The sequence below is a fragment of the Aotus nancymaae genome, unplaced genomic scaffold (genome assembly GCF_030222135.1).
Source record: "Aotus nancymaae isolate 86718 unplaced genomic scaffold, 86718_ANA_hifiasm-v0.15.2.pri h1tg000041l, whole genome shotgun sequence".
Lineage (NCBI taxonomy): Eukaryota > Metazoa > Chordata > Mammalia > Primates > Aotidae > Aotus > Aotus nancymaae.
In genome coordinates, this window is record NW_026988455.1 from 36,673,653 (window position 1) to 36,691,832 (window position 18,180).

The window sequence follows — 18,180 nt, forward strand, 5'->3', positions numbered from 1 at the left end:
TAGGAACTTAAAATTTTTTGCAACCTGTCACAGAATTGACATTGTTTCACTGTTGCTCTGTTCTGTTGGTTAGAAGTAAGTCACGGGCACAGTGACTTACCGGCTGCCCCAGGAGCGATGGATCAGTATTCACTAACTCAGTGTTCCTAGTGACGTTATGGGATTATGCTTGTAATCTCAGCACTTTGGGAGGCTGAGGTAGGCAGATAGCTTGAGCCCAGGAGTTTGAACATGGCAAGACCCCGTCTCCAGAAAAAATATTAAAATTAGCCAGGCAAGATGGCACTTGCCTGTGGTCCCAGCTACTTGGGCAGCTGATGTGGGAGGATCTCCTGAGCCTGGGATGATCTCTTGAGTGTGGGAGGTCAAGGCTGCAGTGAGCCATGATTGCCCCTCTGCACTCCAGCCCGGGTGACAGAGCAAGATCCTATCTCCAAAAAAGAAAGAATTAAAAAATATATATATCAAAAGAAGTCAGTCACTAGATCTAGCCATACTCAAAAGGAGAGGAAGACACAGGGTGTAATTATCAAGAGGCAGGGGTGATCGGAGGCTGCCTGGAAACTATGCCTACCATACCCCCAACGCCTTCTGAAAGTTCCTCTTTGAGCTCCTCTATTTTCTCTTACCCATTAGTGAAGGTGTTTCTCAATGTTCAGAAGGAGGGTTTTCTGCTGTTTCTCCATGACTTCAACCAGCACAACTCTTCAGATTATTCAAATTCTGGTTTCAATCTCAGACTACAAACTCCCATCATCATTTCCCTGTGCCCCGTCCAATCTCTGAGGAGGGGGTAGTATATTCTCACTTCCCCAAGCTGATGAGACCATTTCTGTACTACCTCATTGTCTTTGAAATTACACATACTGGGATTCAACCTATTCGAAAGGTTCACCTCCTTCCCATTAATCCCAGCAGAAGACTAGGGGCTGCATTTCATTGGACTGGCTTAGTTGCCCGACTGTCTATGAGCCAACCACTGTTACCAGAGGGGTGGGTCATGCAGGCTTAGTTGGGCCTGGGTCATATGTTTACCCTTGGAGAGAGAGAAGGGAATCGGCCCCACTCAAGCCATAGTGACTGAAGCAAGGGAGTGGTGACTGAAGCAAAGGAAAATTGGTTTTCAGAAGAAGTGGAATTAAATACTAAGCAAGATCAACAGATTTCCAGTTAGGACATCTGAGCTGGCCTTTAAGCCTAAGCAGGCTATCAGCGGGGAACACAGGTGAGGTGTAGAGGACATGGTAGGCCCCAAAAAAGACCAGCTCCAGAGCCAGCCGTCACTGCACATAGTGGAGCCAGCAGGATGGGCCATTCTGGCCCCTGCAGGCTGAGTTTACCTTTCAAGTTTACTTCAAATTATGTCACTGGCCAGATAGGAAGGATTGTGGAAGGAACCCTAGTCTCTGCCACATGCACTGGATAATACTAACAAAAGCCACTGAGCCTCATAAGAAGCTCTCCTGCTTGTAGAAGTCAATGGAGAGGGCTGGGTGTGGTGGCTCAAGCCTGTAATCCCAGCACTTTGGGAGGCCGAGGTGGGCACTTCACCTGAGGTCAGGAGTTCGAGACCAGCCTGACCAACATGAAGAAATCCTGTCTCTACTAAAAATACAAAAATAGCTGGGCATGGTGGTGCATGCCTATAATCCCAGCTACTCAGGAGGCTGAGGCAGGAGAATTGCTTGAACCTGGGAGGCAGAGGTTGTGGTGAGATGAGATGGCACCATTGCACTCCAGCCTGGGCAACAAGAGCAAAACTCTGTCTCAAAAAAAAAAAAAAAAAAAAAAAAAAAAACAACAACAACAACAAAAAAAACCTCAATGGAGAAGGGATTTCCGGTGATTTCAAATATAAAAATATTTGCACATTTTATGTTTAAAATTATTTTCTCACCAGAAAAACAATTTCCAAAAGTCCATACTGGTTGGATAACCAGTATGAATAAAAAAACTTTACATAGTATATTTTGTTGTTGTTGTCATCATTAGAAGTAGTTCACAGACAGCCACAGTGCCTCACTCCTGTAATCCCAGTATTTTGAAAGGCTGAGGCAGGCAAATAGATTGAGCCTAGGAGTTCAAGACCAGCCTGGGCAACATGGCAAACCCCCATCTCACACCTGGATAATACAAAAATTAACTGGGCATGGTGGCACGCACCTGCAGAGCCAGCTACCAAGGAGACTGAGACGGGAGGATCACCTGAGCCCGGGAGGTCAAGGCCGTGGTGAGCTGTGATCCTGCCAGTGCACTCCAGCCTGAGTGACAGAGCAAGACTCTGTCTCAAACTTTTTAAAAAAGGAAGTAGTTCATGATCATTTTAAAAAATACGTAAACAGAGAGAAGAGGAAAAGAAAACAATCTACCCTAGCGTCACCACCTAAGCATAAGCACAGGAACATTTGCTGGGACTTAACATTTATGTGACACACACAGGATCACACAGCTGGAGAAGGAGAGAATTGAGGTCAAGACAGCACCAGTGGTTCTTCCTTGCTCACTGGAATCTTTCTGATGGTGGTTACTGATATTTCTTGTCATTAATTTTCTCAGTATAAAAAACAGTTTCGCATCAAGATGGCTGAGAGAAGACAACACCAGAATGCACCTGCCAGCGAAGGAGACGCAGAGGGCTAGAGGACTTCACGATTCCAAACGAGGTGCTGGGTTCATTTCAGTGGGACTCATAGAGCACTGAAAATAGGCCCAGGGAAGGAGACACAGGGCGAGAGCCGCCCAGGGGGGCAAATCAAGAAGGGGACTAGGCGGGGTGGGGCGGGGCGCATCCCCACCTGAAACGTGCTGCCGGCTTGGAGGGTTGGGAGGCGGGGGGACTTTACTACCTTGTTGCTCTGATTCAGATCCTGTGCTTGCCTCATCCCTCCTGCAACCTACCATCCACAAGAGGCCTGCCAGTCGGTGGGGCGCTGTGGGTGGTCGATGCAAACCTGAGCAGAGGCTCCCAGCAGGTGCGGCAAGTTGTCGCAGGGACCTGGGTGGGAGTTTGGACTAACGCCAGAGGGAGGCAGAGTTGAAAGCTAGGAAACAGACCATAAGGCCTGGGAGGCCCCACCTCCACAGAACTCAAAACTGAAGCCCTCGCTAGAAAGCATGGCAGCAAATACACCAGCTTGACCCCAACTAGGAAGATCCAACTGGGGAAGGAGAGATGCCATTGGGAAGGCAGGGCCAATCTCACCTGCAAACAAACTCCAGGGAAGGACCACCCACCAACAACCTGACTGAACCCGAGAGAGCCCAGCAACGCCCTCTACAGGCCAAAAAAGATATAGCCCCAACCTCAACAGAAAAAACGTCCACTCAGAGACTCCAGCTGAAATCACCAACTTCAAAGACCAAAGAGATAAATCTGCGAAGATGGGAAAAAACTAGTGCGAAAAGGATGAAACCATCAAAGAACAGAACACCTCTTCTCCTCCCCGGAATCACAATTTCTCACCATCAAGGGAACAAAACAAGACAGAAAATGAGTTTGATGTATTGACAGAAGTAGGCTTCAGAAGGTGAACAATAACAAACTTCTCTGAGTTAAAAGACCATGTTCTAACCCAATGAAAAGAAAATAAGAACTTTGAAAAAAGGTTAGATGAAATGCTAACTAGAATAACCAGCTTGGAGAAGAGCATAAACGACTTGATGGAGCTGAAAAACACAGCACAAGAACTTTGCAAGGCATACACAAGTTTCAACAACCGAATTGATCAAGCAGAAGAAAGGATATCAGAGATAGAAGATCAAATCAATGAAATAAAATGAGAAGGCAAGATTAGAGAAAAAAGAGTGAAAAAAAAATGAACAAAGCCTCCAAGAACTATGGGATTATGTGAAAAGACCTAATCTACGCTTGATTGGCATACATGAATGTGACGGGAAGAATGATTCCAAGTTGGAATCTCTTCAAGATATTATCCAAGAGAACTTTCCCAACCTAACAAGGCAGGCCAACATTCAAATCCAGGAAATACAGAGAATACCACAAAGATTTTCCTCAAGAAGAGCAACCCCAAGGCACATAATCATCAGATTCACCAGGGTTAAAATGAGGAAAAAATCCTAAGGGCAGCCAGAGAGAAAGGTCAAGTCACCCACAAAGGAAAAACCATCAGACTCACAGCGGATCTCTCAGCAGAAACACTGCAAGCTAGAAGGAAGTGGGGCCAATATTCAACATCCTTAAAGAAAAGAACTTTCAACCCAGAATTTCATATCCGGCCAAACTAAGCTTCATAAGTGAAGGAGAAATAAAATCCTTTAGGGACAAGCAATTGCTGAGAGATTTCATCACTACAAGACCTGCCTTCCAAGAGCTACTGAAGGAAGTACTAAACAGGGAAAGGAACAACCAGTATCAGCCACTGCAAAAACGTACCAAATGGTAAAAAATAACGATGCAATGAAGAAATCACGTCAACTAATGGGCAAAACAACCAGCCAGTAACAAAATGGCAGGATCAAATTCACACATAACAACATTAATGTTGAATGTAAATGGCCTAAATGCCCCAATCAAAAGACACAGACTGGCAAACTGGATAAAAAGTTAAGACCCATCGGTGTGCTGTATTCAGGAGACCCATCTCACATGCAAAGACTCACATAGACTCAAAATAAAGGGATAGAAGAAGATCTAGCAAGCAAATGGAGAGCAAAAAATAGCAGGGGTAGCAATCCTAGTCTCTGATAAAACGGACTTTAAACCAACAAAGATCAAAAAAGATAAAGAAGGGCATTACATAATGGTAAAATGATAGATGCAACAAGAAGAGCTAATGATCCTAAATACATATGCACCCCATGCAGGAGCACCCAGATATATAAGGCAAGTCCTTAATGACTTACAAAGAGACTTAGACTCCCACACAATAATAGTGGGAGACTTCAACACTCCACCGATAATATTGGACAGATCGACGAAACAGAAAATCAACAAGGATATCCAGGACTTGAACACACATCTGAACCAAGCACACCTATAGACATTTACAGGACAATCCACAGAATACACATTCTTCTCAGCACCACATTGCACTTACTCCAAAATTGACCACATAATTGGAAGTAAATCACTCCTCAGCAAATGCAAAAGAATGGAAATCATAACAGTCTCTCAGACCACAATGCGATCAAATTAGAACTCAGGATTAAGAAAAGCACTCAAAACCACACAATCACGTGGAAACTGAACAACTTGCTCCTGAATGATGCATGGATAAACAATGAAATGAGGGTGGAAATAAAAATGTTCTTTGAGACCATTGAGAATGAAGACACAACGCACCAGATCCTATGGGACACATTTAAAGCAATGTCTAGAGGGAAATTTATAGCAATAAATGCCCACATGAGAAACAAGGAAAGATCTAAAATTGACACCCTATTGTCAAAATTGAAAGAGCTAGAGGAGCAAGATAAAAAAAACTCAAAAACAAGCAGAAGACAAGAAATAACTAAGATTAGAGCAGAACTGAAGGAGACAGAGACATAAAAAAAACCTTCAAAAAAGATCAATGAATCCAGGAGCTGGTTTTTGAAAAGATCAACAAAATAGACCACTAGCTAGACTAAAAGAAAAGAGAGAAGAATCGAATAGATGCAATAACAAACAATAAAGGGGAGATCACCACCAACTCCTTGGAAATGCAAACTACCATCAGAGATTACTACAAACAGCTCTTTGGACATAAATCAGTAAATCTGGAAGAAATTGATAAATTCCTGGACACTTTCACACTCCCAAGACTAAGCCAAGAAGTTGAAACCCTGAATAGACCAAGAACAAGGTCTGAAGTTGAGGCAGCAATTAATAGCCTACCAAACAAAAAAAGTCCAGGTCCAGGTGGGTTCACAGCCAAATTCTACCAGACATACAAAGAAGAGCTGGTACCATTCCTGTCAAAACCATTCCAAACAATACAAAAAGAGGGAATCCTCCCTAACTCTTTCTATGAGACCAACATCATCCTGATACCAAAATCTGGCAGAGACACGCCTAAAAAAGAAAACTACAGGCCAATATTCATGATGAACATTGATGCAAAAATATTCAATAAAATAGTGGCAAACCAAATCCAACAGCACATCAAAAAGCTTATCCACCATGATCAAGCAGGCTTCATCCCAGGGATGCAAGGTTGGTTCAACATATGCAAATCTATAAATGTAATCCACCACATAAACAGAACCAAAGACAAAAACCACACGATTATCTCAATAGATGCAGAGAAGGCCTTCAACAAAATTCAACAGCACTTTATGCTAAAATCTCTCAATAAACTAGGTATCAGTGGAACATATCTCAAAACAATAAAAGCTATTTATGACAAACCCACAGCCCATATCAAACCCATAGAATGGGCAAAAACTAGAAGCGTTCCCTTTAAAACTGGCACTAGACAAGGATGCCCTCTCTCACCACTCCTATTCAATATGGTATTGGAAGTTCTAGCCAGAGTAATTAGGCAAGCAAAAGAAATAAAGGGCATTCAATTAGGAAAAGAAGAAGTCAAATTGTCCCAATTTGCAGACAACATGATCATATATTTAGAACACCCCATTGTCTCAGTCCAAAACCTCCTCAAGCTGATAAGCACCTTCAGCAAAGTCTCAGGATACAAAATCAATGTGCAAAAATCACAAGCATTCCTATACACCAATAACAGACAAACAGAGAGCCAAATGATGAGCAAACTCCCATTCATAATTACTACAAAGAGAATAAAATGCCTAGGAATACGACTTACAAGGGATGTGAAGGACCTCTTTAAGGAGAACTACAAACCACTGATCAAGGAAATAAGAGAGGACACAAACAGATGGAAAAACATTCCATGCTCATGGTTAGGAAGAATCAATATTGCGAAAATGGTCATACTGCCCAAAGTAATTTATAGATTCAATGCTATCCCCATCAAGCTACCATTGACCTTCTTTTCAGAACTGGAAAAAACCACTTTAAACTTCATATGGAACCAAAAGAGAGCCTGCATGGCCAAGACAATCCTAAGCAAACAGAACAAAAGTGGAGGCATCATGCTACCTGACTTCAAAGATTACTACAAGGCCACAGTAATCAAAACAGCATGGCACTGATACCAAAACAGAGATCTAGACCAATGGAACAGAACAGAGGCCTCAGAGGCAATGCTACACATCTACAACTATCTGATTTTTGACAAACTGGACAAAAACAAGCAATGGGGAAAGGATTCCCTGTTTAATAAATGCTGTTGGGAAACTGGCTAGCCATATGCAGGAAGCTGAAACTGGACCCCTTCCTTATACCTTATACAAAAATTAACTCCAGATGGATTAAAGATTTAAACATAAGAACCAACACCATAAAAGGTTTCTTCTAGGTTTCTCCCTAGAAGAAAACCTAGGCAACACCATTCAGGACATAGGCACAGGCAAGGACTTCATGACTAAAACACCAAAAGCAATGGCAACAAAAGCCAAAATAGACAAATGGAACCCCAATTAAACTTAAGAGCTTCTGCACAGCAAAAGAAACAATCATTTCAGTAAACTGGCAACCAATAGAATGGGAAAAAATTTTTGCAATCTACCCATCAGACAAAGGGCTAATATCCAGAATCTACAGAGAACTAAAGCAGATTTACAAGAAAAAAACAAACCCATTCAAAAGTGGGCAAAGGATATGAACAGACGCTTTTCGAGAGATGACAAATCTGCGGCCAACAAACATATGAAAAAATGCTCATCATCATTTGTCATTAGAGAAATACAAATCAAAACCACATTGAGATACCATCTCAAGCCAGTTAGAATGGCAATCATTAAAAAATCTGGAGACTGATGCTGGAGAGGATGTGGAGAAATAGGAACACTCTTACACTGTTGGTGGGAGTGTAAATTAGTTCAACCATTATGGAAGACAGTGTGGCGATTCCTCAAGGATCTAGAAATAGAAATTCCATATGACCCAGCAATCCCATTACTGGGTATATATCCAAATTATAAATCGTTCTATCATAAAGACACATGCACATGTATGTTCATTGCAGCACTGTTTACAATAGCAAAGACCTGAACCAACCCAAATGCCCATCGATGATAGACTGGCCAAAAAAATGTGGCACATCTACACCATGGAATTCTATGCAGCCATAAAAAAAGATGAGTTCATGTCCTTCGTAGAGCATGGATGAACCTAGAAACCATCATTCTCAGCAAACTGACACAAGAACATAAAACCAAACACCGCAGTTTTTACTCATAGGCGGCTGATGAATAATGAGCACACCTGGGCACAGGGAAGGGAACAACACTCACAGGACTAGGTTGAGGGGTGGAGGGGAGGGGAGTGGAGGGGAGAGACAGCGAGGAGGGGCTGCAGGGAGGATGGGGAGGGATAATACTGGGAAAAACGCCTGATGTATGAGACGGCAGGGGAGGGGGGAATGGAGACGGCAAACCACCATGGCACTTATGTACCTATGCAACAATCTTGCAGGACGCAGGATGTGCACACGTACCCCAGAGCCCAAATACAATAAAAAAAAAATAGTTTCATATTCTTTTCTGAGTACTACCCCGCTGGGTACATGCTTATTAGAAAAAAATATGGAAAAGAAAGTAACAATCACCTAGTATCACCACTAAATCATATTACTATAAATATTAAAGGAAAGTCTTTTCAGGTGTAGTTCTATGAATTATATATGCATATATAATTCATTATATATTATTCTATAAATTGCATAATTACATATTATGTATATAATTGTATATACATAATATGTATATGTTATGTATATATTATATATTATGTAATATATAATTATGTATATATTATTGCATAATTACATATTATGTATGCAATTATGTATATAATTGCATAATTACATATTATGTATATAATATATAGTTCTATATAATAGTGTATTATAGTAATATTATATAATCATTTCATCACCAAATACTGCTATCACAGTTGCTCTTGACTTTTTAGATCTTTTTTACTGTTCTAAAATTATATATAATTCCGAAATACATCATATATCTATTTACATACAGAGAGAGAGAGATAAATGAATGTTTGCATACTTAGTGTTACGAACATCTTTCCATGTCCAAAAATCTGTTAGTTTCAGAAGTGGAGAAAAACAATTTTGAGCTACAAGGGATACACATACATCTTAAAGGGACAGAGGGAGGATTCACAATTGTAAGCCCTTTTTAGTAAATGCTCTAAGAAAGTGTGGTTGGGGCTTATCACAGATGGCAGTTGGAAGAAACACTGAATTATTTTGGCAGTCTGGAGCTTTCTCAGGCAGGTCTTTTAAAGGAGGCTGGGTCTCCTGGCCTAGGTCATCTTGGGCAGGTCGTCTTGAGCTAACTTAGCTAAACTAGCTAGAGCTAACTTACTCAAGGTCTTGATTTTTTCCACACCTCTCCCTACATTAAAAGACTTAAACAGACACTAACACAGCGTCTAGGTTTTTGCAAAGTAATCTGTAGCTGTTACAAGTCAAGGTTGAGGGCTAGCCAAGAAGAAGGCTCAGAGGGGCCCGGCTGGAGTTTAAACCAGGAGAGAATCTTTGCCAGTGCTCACTAACATTGGACACTGACATCTTTTTAATATTGACCATGCCGATAACAAGAAAAAAAACACCATTGATTTTATTTGCACTTCCTCAAAACTAGTAAAACCGAACACCTTTTATATATTTCTTGTCATCTGTATTTCTTATTTTGTGAGTTGACTATGACTTTTACCCATATATTACAAATATTAATATATTTGTGTATTAACGTATATTAATATTTGTAATATATGGGTATATATATTAGAAAGCATATATTAAAAATAGTTATTTGTCAGTTGCAAATAGCTATTGTTTATTTACTGATTTGTAAGAGTTAATTTTTAGTTTAAAAATTTGAAAACTTTTCTTAATATATTTGGCATTAAATTACCCACCCTGGGCCACATTTCCCTATAGACTTTCAAATACTATTCCTGTGCCTCTAAGTGTCAACTCAAGAAAAGTTTTTAGCAGCAAATTCAGTCAGTCCAACTACTCTCTACCCTAACTCTGTTCCTGAGGCTCTGTGAGAATAGGAGGCCACTGTGGGACCCTGGCTCCTAAATGTATGTACCCAACTCTGGACAGTGGAACAGACACATAAGCTGAACCAGCTGGGCTTTATTGAGATCTGGCCAAGCCTCTTCCTCTCCCTATCCCACTCCCTCCCTCAAGGCAGGAGAGAGCAAGGAACAATTGATGATACTGTGATAAAATGCAAATCCATCTCAAAGAGCTGTCTACCCACATATTTCTTCTAGCTGATACTTTCACAGATAGAAAGCCCTAGAGTCTGGTTTACAGATAGAGTAGTTTAATGGATTCACAGCCATGTAGAAAAATAAAGAGAGGATACAGTTGGAGGACTCAGCTGGTCCACCTCTGTCTCATATCATAGAGGTTAGTGGGGGCTTTTGAGCTCCTTAGGGGAGGTGGGAGACACCAAGGGCCAGCCCTGTAAAAGCACAGCTTTCTCAAAGGTCACAAGGAATGTTGGTCTTCTGAAGTCACTCTTTTTTTTTTTAAATATATATATAAATTTTCTTGTGTTTTAGGTTTTGGGATACATGTGAAGAACATGCAAGATTGTTGCATAGGTACATACATCCTTTGTAGGGACATGGATGAACCTGGAAACCATCATTCTCAGCAAACTGACACAAGAACAGAAAATCAAACACCTCATGTTCTCACTCATAGGCGGGTGTTGAACAATGAGAACACGTGGACACAGGGAGGGGAGCATCACACACTGAAGTCACTCTTGAGGAACAATGGAATGGCCAATGATTTCTGTAGCAAAAATAGCCTCACCCCAACACCCCACCTTCAATAATTGGGAATATCAAATAAATGAAAAATATAACACAGGAAAACACTTTCTCCAAACTGACAATAGGGAAAGGGTCCATCCATTCACCTGAAGTTTGGAGAACATGATACCAGGAAAGGATCATTGATCCAGCAGGAAAGAAAATGACCGATAAATTCAGCACTCGATAATACTGACTTTTCTTATAGCCCAGGTACAGCTTTCATCTTCCCTTACCTGTCCTGTTCTTGCCAGTGAAAAATGATCTAAGAAGTCAACAGTAACTGTCATAGCAGTATTTGCTGAAGAAATATCTTTTGACAACTAGAATGGCTTTGAAATTGAGTATCCCTTAGGATATAAGTAAAGGAAGTGCATATAGAAACTCTTGCTATGGGGCTGGGCGCGGTGGCTCACATCTGTAATCCCAGCACTTTGGGAGGCCAAGGCGGGTGGATCATGAAGTCAAGAGATCGAGACCATCCTGGTCAACATGGTGAAACCCCGTCTCTACTAAAACTACAAAAAATTAGCTGGGCATGGTGGTGCGTGCCTGTAATCCCAGCTACTTAGGAGGCTGAGGCAGGAGAATTGCCTGAACCCAGGAGGCGGAGGTTGCGGTGAGCCGAGATTGCGCCATTGCACTCCAGCCTGGGTAACAAGAGTGAAACTCCGTCTCAAAAAAAAAAAAAAGAAACTCTTGCTATGTTTCTAATTTTTCCTCAAAATATTTAAAAATTGTAGGCCAGGCATGGTGGTTCACACCTGTAACTCCAACATTTTGGGTGGCTGATTCAGGAAGATCACTTGAACTCAGCAGTTTAAGACCAGCCTGGGAAAGATGGTCAGACTTTGTCTCTACCAAAAAAAAAAAAAAAGAAAAAAAATCTAAAAACTTAGCTAGGCATGGTGGCAGACACCTGTAGTCCCAGCTACTTGAGAGGCTGAGGCAGGAGGATGGCTTGAGCCCAGGAGGTCGGGGTTGCAGTGAGCCATGATTGAACCACTGCACTCCAGCCTAGGCAACAATAGAGCAAGACTCTGTCCCAGAAAAAATGACAACAACGAAATTTTAAATGCAACAGGGGTTTGTTATAAAAATTTCAGACGAAGATGTATGTAAAGGAAACTCTCCTTGTATCATTCATTTATTGTTGTGTTACAAATAACCCCAAAACTGAGTGGCTTAAAACAATACCATTCATTCATTTTCCTCACTAATCTACAATTTGGGCAGGACTCAGAAGGAATAGCTCATCTCAATTCCACATAGCATCTGCCAGGGCAACTTGGCCGGGGACTGGAGGAACCACTTCCAAGAAATCTGGCTAACCTGGATGACAAGTTGTTTAAAATGTTACTAAATTTAAAGCTATGATATCCCTGAAGATATATATTGCCTAGTTGATTTTAAGGGAAAATGAGAGTTGTAAGTAAAAGAAGCATAGCTTCCTCCCAATTGTTGAAGTACAATATTCAAAAAGTTAAAACCTTAGCCAGGCATGGTGGAGCCCCCCGGTAATTCTAGCTACTTGGGAGGCTGAGGCAGGAGGATCACTTGAGGCCCAGGATTGCAGTGAGCTGTCATCATGCCACTTCACTGTAGCCTGGGCAACAAAGTGAGAACTTGCCTCAAAAAAGAAATTTAAAAACACGACTTTCATATAAAGTAAACACATGCCAAAGATGTATTGAATTCATTAATTATTTTAAGTAAGATATTAAGACTGGTCAAAAGGACAAAAAAGCAGGAGATGTAACATCAAGAATGTTCAAATGAATTACTTAATAGATGAAAATTTAGGTACTATCCAACCGAGCAATGAAACATCATCTTTGGAGTTATCATTTCTACCAGCGGAAATCAACTATACCTCTACTGAACAATGCTCATTTCTGGAGAGGTTACCTCCATTCTTCAGTCTCCGTCCGTGTACAGATGAAGTTGTCCCCATAGCAAGTCCTGTTGTCCCAGATGGGTATGTAACTCAGGCCTAGTCCAAAAGAGCGTCCCGTTCTCCCAGTGACAGACTCAGAGATGGGTTTGTGGCCCAACAGGAACCTGGAAGACACAATGCGGTTTGGCAGGGACTTTTGTGAGAGCCACCACGTTTTTAGGGGCACTTGAATCTGGAAGGTTTTTAGGTCTGGACTTGCTGGCAGGCATCCTGCTATCATCAGAAGCCTGACAATGAGGAAGCATAGAAGAATGGAGACAAACAGTAGAAGGAAACAGCATGCTGATGACTTTAACTGAGCCCCTGAATCAACTGTGCTGCCTGATTGCAATCTTAACCCAAGACTTTTCTGTTCTATTAGTCAATGTATTTCTTTCCTTCTTGCTTTCTCGCTTAAGCCAGGTAAAGTGATTCCAGATGATCTGGGATATAATACAAGGGGTTCTCTAGCCCTGGTTTCTTCTTCTGCGTTAGCTCATTAAACATATATTCACTTCTCTGGGTTGCAGTTCCTCCTTCTGTAAAAAGAACGAGCAATACCTACTACAAAGAGTTATAAAGATTAAGCAAGTAATAACTATAAGTATAGTATACCTTCATACTACCATAATAAAAGAGATTGTCTATCTGATGCTTAGTTTTTCTAAATTAGATTATATCTGATTCTAACCTCCTGCTATGGTCTGAATGTTCCCCTAGAATTCATGTGTTAGAACCTAAGATCCAGTGTAATGGTATGAAGTGGATCCTTTAGGGGATGAGTAGGTCATCAGGACTCCATTCTCATGGCTAGGGTTAGACTCTTATGAAAGTGCTAAAGGGAGCCAAGCATGAGGGTTCATGCCTGTAATCCCAGCACAGCATTTTGGGAGGCCAAGGCAGGAGGATAACTTGAGCCCAGGAGTCCAAGACCAGCCTGGACAACAAAGAGGGAGTCTGTCTCTTTTTAATTAAAAAAAAAAAAAAAAAGTGCTAAAGGGGCCAAGCACGGGTGGCTCATGCCTGTAATCCCAGCACTTTGGAAGGCTGAGACAGGAAGAGCATTTAAGGCCAGGGGTTTGAGACCAGTCTGGATGAATTAGGGAGGCAATGTCTCTATAAAAAACTTTATAAACTAGCCAGATGTAGGTGCTCATGCCTGCAGTCCCAGCTACTCAGGAGGCTAAGGTGGGAGGATTGCTTGAGCCTGGAGGTTGAGGCTGCAGTGAGTTGTGATTGCGCCACTGCAGTCCAGCCTGGGCAGCAGAGTGAGACCCTGTCTCAAAATAATAAATAAGCAAATAAATAGAGTGCTGGAGAAAGCTAGCTGGGCTCTTTTGCTCTTCTGCCTTGTGCTATGTGAAGACACATCAAGAAGGCCCTCACCAGATGCTGAATGTCAGTACCTTAATCTTGGACTATCCAGCCTCCTGAACCATGAGACATAAATTTCTATTGTTTGTAAATTATCCACTGTAGTAATTTTGTTCTAGCAGCACAAACAGACGAAGATATCCCCATTTACTAGGATTAGAAGACTCTCAGTGTCAGTCACTATGGAGGGCTCTTTTACTCTTCAGTGGTGAAATCTGTCAAAAATTGCCTAGGAAATGTGGTTTGATCTTTGGCATATCACGTTTACTATGCGGATTTCACCATCCAAGATCCTGTGGTCCATTCAGCGGCTCCGCAGGCTCCTTGACCTTTAGGGTATCTGGCAACTTCTATGTAGCTCCTGAGACTATGGTGTTTGATGTTCATTGCCCCCAGCAATGTGTTTATCATCAAAAGTTCCTGCTGCCGCCTAGGATATTTCCTGATAGGAAACTGATGCTAGTGGACTTTCCTTTCACATCTCCTTAAATCCATGCAGCATTGCTAACTTTAGGCAACTCCTTGTCTTTCAACTCAATCCCCAGACACTATACCTCCCAAGGAACACCCTGCTGAATTCGCTTTCCACACAGGGGCTTAGATAGAGCTTTATAACAGATGGCTTGTAACTTTGTTTGGGGCTGGGAACAACACATTAAAAAAATTAATAACTCAGAATAGCAACCTTCAAGAGGACCCTCAGTGAGCTCTACCTCCTGGTATTCATGCCTTTGTGTAATCCCCTCCTTTGAGTGTGGGTTGGACCTAGTGACTCACTTCTAACCAACAGAATACAGCAAGAATGATAAAATGTCACTCCCCAAATTAGCTTATAAAACCACAGTGACTTCAATCTTGTTTCCCCTCTCTCTTTTCCTCCCTCACTGCTCTGAGGGAAGCCAGCTGTCATAATTGTGAGCTGCCCAACAAGGAATCCCATGTGGCAAGGAACTGATACTTAGGACAACAGCCAGAGGGTACCTGAGGCTTGCCAAAAGCAACATGAGTGAGTTTGGAAGCAGATGGATCCTCCTTTAGATATTCCTTGTGATGACTGGAAACCTAGCCAAACCTGAGTCCAGGCTTGCAAGAGACCTGAGCAACTAAACGGCTGATGCCGGACTCACGGAAACTGTGAGATAATAAGTATTTCTTGTTTTAAGGCACTAAGATTTGGAATAATTTGTTATGCAGCAGCAGATAACTAATACATGGCCTCTAAGACTGGCAGCCCAGAATTTCCTGAAAACGAGGATAAAATTACTTTTCCCTCCTTTTGAAAATCTTTTTTGGCAGGGAGTAGAAAATAGCACTAAATAGCTTTGTAAATTATCCTGTGACAAATGCACATTACCTGAAGCCATGTAAGTGGATAGAACAGAAATCTCTGCAGAGGCAGAGGGACATTACCACCTCCTGTCACAGTCAGTTCAAACTCTGCCATAGTGAAGCCTGGCCATGCCCCTGGGTTGCTTGATAATCAGCAGCATTCCCTGCTACAGAAGAAAGGAGCAGAGCCCGGGGCTCAGAGGAGAGGTGGGGATGCAGCTGCCACAGTCCTTAAAGTGCCCCTTCGCCTCCCGAAAGAAACTCAAACCTGTAACTGTGGCCCCAAGACAATAACAAGCTAATTTCAGCTCAGGCTTCCAGGGATACTGGAATTTCTATATGAAAGTCTTCAAAAGGCTAAAACTCTCTCCTGGCCTGGCGCAGTGGCTCAAGCCTGTAATCCTGGCACTTTGGGAGGCTAAGACAGCCTGGGCAACATGGTGAAACCACATCTCTACATAAAATACAAAAATTAGCCAGTCGTGGTGGTGTGTGCCTGTAGTCTCAGCTACTCAGGAGCCTGAAGTGGAAGGATCACCTGAACCCTGGAGGCAGAGGTTGCATTGAGTCAATACTGTACCACTGCACTATAGCCTGGGTGACAGAGACACTGTCTCAAAAAAATTATTATTATTATTATACAATAAAAAAAGGCTAGAGCTCTTTCCTATTATGGGACCCTGCCCTAAACTTGGAGATTCTGATGCAGTTCTGAGAATTAAGCCTGTCGTGAAGGCTCCCCCAGGAATATGGGCCCCTTACACAGCACCTGATGCCAGAAAATAATCTGCGGTCAGCAAAGCTGGGCTCTGGAGAGACCCTGGGCCAGTGCCCATCCCCAAATTGGCAGCTCATTCATGCAGAGCGTTTCCCTGACATTAAGTATAGGGAGTCAGGCTTTGTACTGTGCAATCCCAGGGAACGCTGTTGCTGTTGGATTCAATGTCAATGACACCTGCTGAGACACAACTTTGTACAAGATGAAGGGCAGGGTCTGGGGTCATATCACACTGTAAGCCCTGAGTGTGGGCCTCCACACATTTGGAAATGTTTTCTAGACAAAAATATCCTCATCTTTCCACCATTATTCAGCCAATGAGGTTTTCAACTTTTATGGGATCCTCCTGTTTGGCCATATGGACAAGCACTGGGGAAGGGGAGGGAAGCACAGCGCGAAGCACCTCTCTGGGACACTTCCCCATCTCCAATTGGGACAGACCTTGTATTTGCTCCAGTGAGTATAGAAATCTGGTCCCATTATGACCGTGGAGATAAGCAAAGGTATGGTACCCAACAATAACTTCCTAAAGGGCTCCAGGCCCGCCTGAGGTGTTTGCCTCACCTTCATGAAACAGATCAACAGCATCGGCGTCACCTCACCCAAGGTCTCCAGTCCTGGCTTGCTTCATGTGCGGGTGACTGAAGATCTCTTTCTTACATTTTTGAGATGGGGTCTCGCTATGTTGCCCGGGCTGATCTCAAACTCTTGGCCTCAAGTGATCCTCCTGCCTCGGCTTCCCAAAGTGCTGGGGTCACAAATGCGAGCCACAAAACCCAGGTGTGACTGAGTATCTCTAAACTTAATTTGGAAAAGTCAAATTAAATGATGTGGGGGACTTCTGGTTTCTAATTAGGCATATAGGAAGTTAGAAGTCATCTCTTCTGTCCACCCAGCAAGCTGAAAACTAACAATTCTTTTTTTTTTTTTTTTTTTTTTTGAGATGGAGTCTTGCTCCGTTGCTCAGGCTGGAGTGCAGTGGCGTGATCTCGGCTCACCACAACCTCCACCTCCCAGGTTCAAGCAATTCTCCTGCCTCAGCCTCCTGAGCAGCTGGGATTACAGGTGGTGCCACTACTACGCCCAGCTGATTTTTTGTATTTTAGTAGAGGCAGGGTTTTTACCGTGTGAGCCAGGATGGTCCCAGTCTCCTGACCTCATGATACACCCGTCTAGGCCTCCCAAAGTGCTAGGATTACAGGCATGAGCCACCAAGCCCAGCCATACAATTCTTATATCCATCAGTTCAGCAAACAGCTGCCCCCAAAACTGAGGAGACAGACATGCAGACAGATAGAGAGAATCACAACTTACCAGAGCAGAAGCTCAGAAGCAGAAACTTCCAAGGAACTAGTGTCAAGTCGGGAAAACCTGAACTGCCACTAACAAATTGCTGGAGGCTCAGTGTGGACAAGGCTGAGAGTTAAAAATTCAGGGAGAGGGCCGGGCACGGTGGCTCACGCCTGTAATCCCAGCACTTTGGGAGGCCGAGGCGGGTGAACCACGAGGTCAAGAGATTGAGACCATCCTGGCCAACATGGTGAAACCCCGTCTCTACTAAAAATACAAAACTCAGCTGGGCGTGGTGGTGCGTGCCTGTAATCCCAGCTACTGAAGAAGCTGAGGCAGGAGAATTGCTTGAACCTGGGAGGCGGAGGCTGCAGTGAGCCAAGATCACGCCATTGCACTCCAGCCTGGGCAATAAGAGCAAAACTCTGTCTCAAAAATAAAAAAAGAAAGAAATTCAGGTAGTGGCAAACCCCACACTTTCTGAGTTTTAACTCCAGGAGTGCCGCTAGGTTCTAAGGTCAGAAAAGAATTCCCTAGTGATTCCCCCAAGGGGTGGGGGAAAGTAGCCATTTAAAAAGTATGCCCAGA

General features: G+C 42.7%; 1 protein-coding gene across 6 annotated transcripts in view; it reads right to left on the reverse strand.

The window, feature by feature from the left end:
* GCNT1 (glucosaminyl (N-acetyl) transferase 1) overlaps positions 1 to 18,180 on the reverse strand; it is a 198,186-nt gene that overhangs the window by 65,245 nt on the left and 114,761 nt on the right. For all 6 annotated transcript variants that reach the window (XR_010337030.1, XR_010337025.1, XR_010337028.1 and 3 more), the window contains one exon: positions 12,794 to 12,946. The gene's annotated coding sequence lies outside the window, so the exon portion shown is untranslated. The remainder of the gene's footprint in view (positions 1 to 12,793; positions 12,947 to 18,180) is intronic.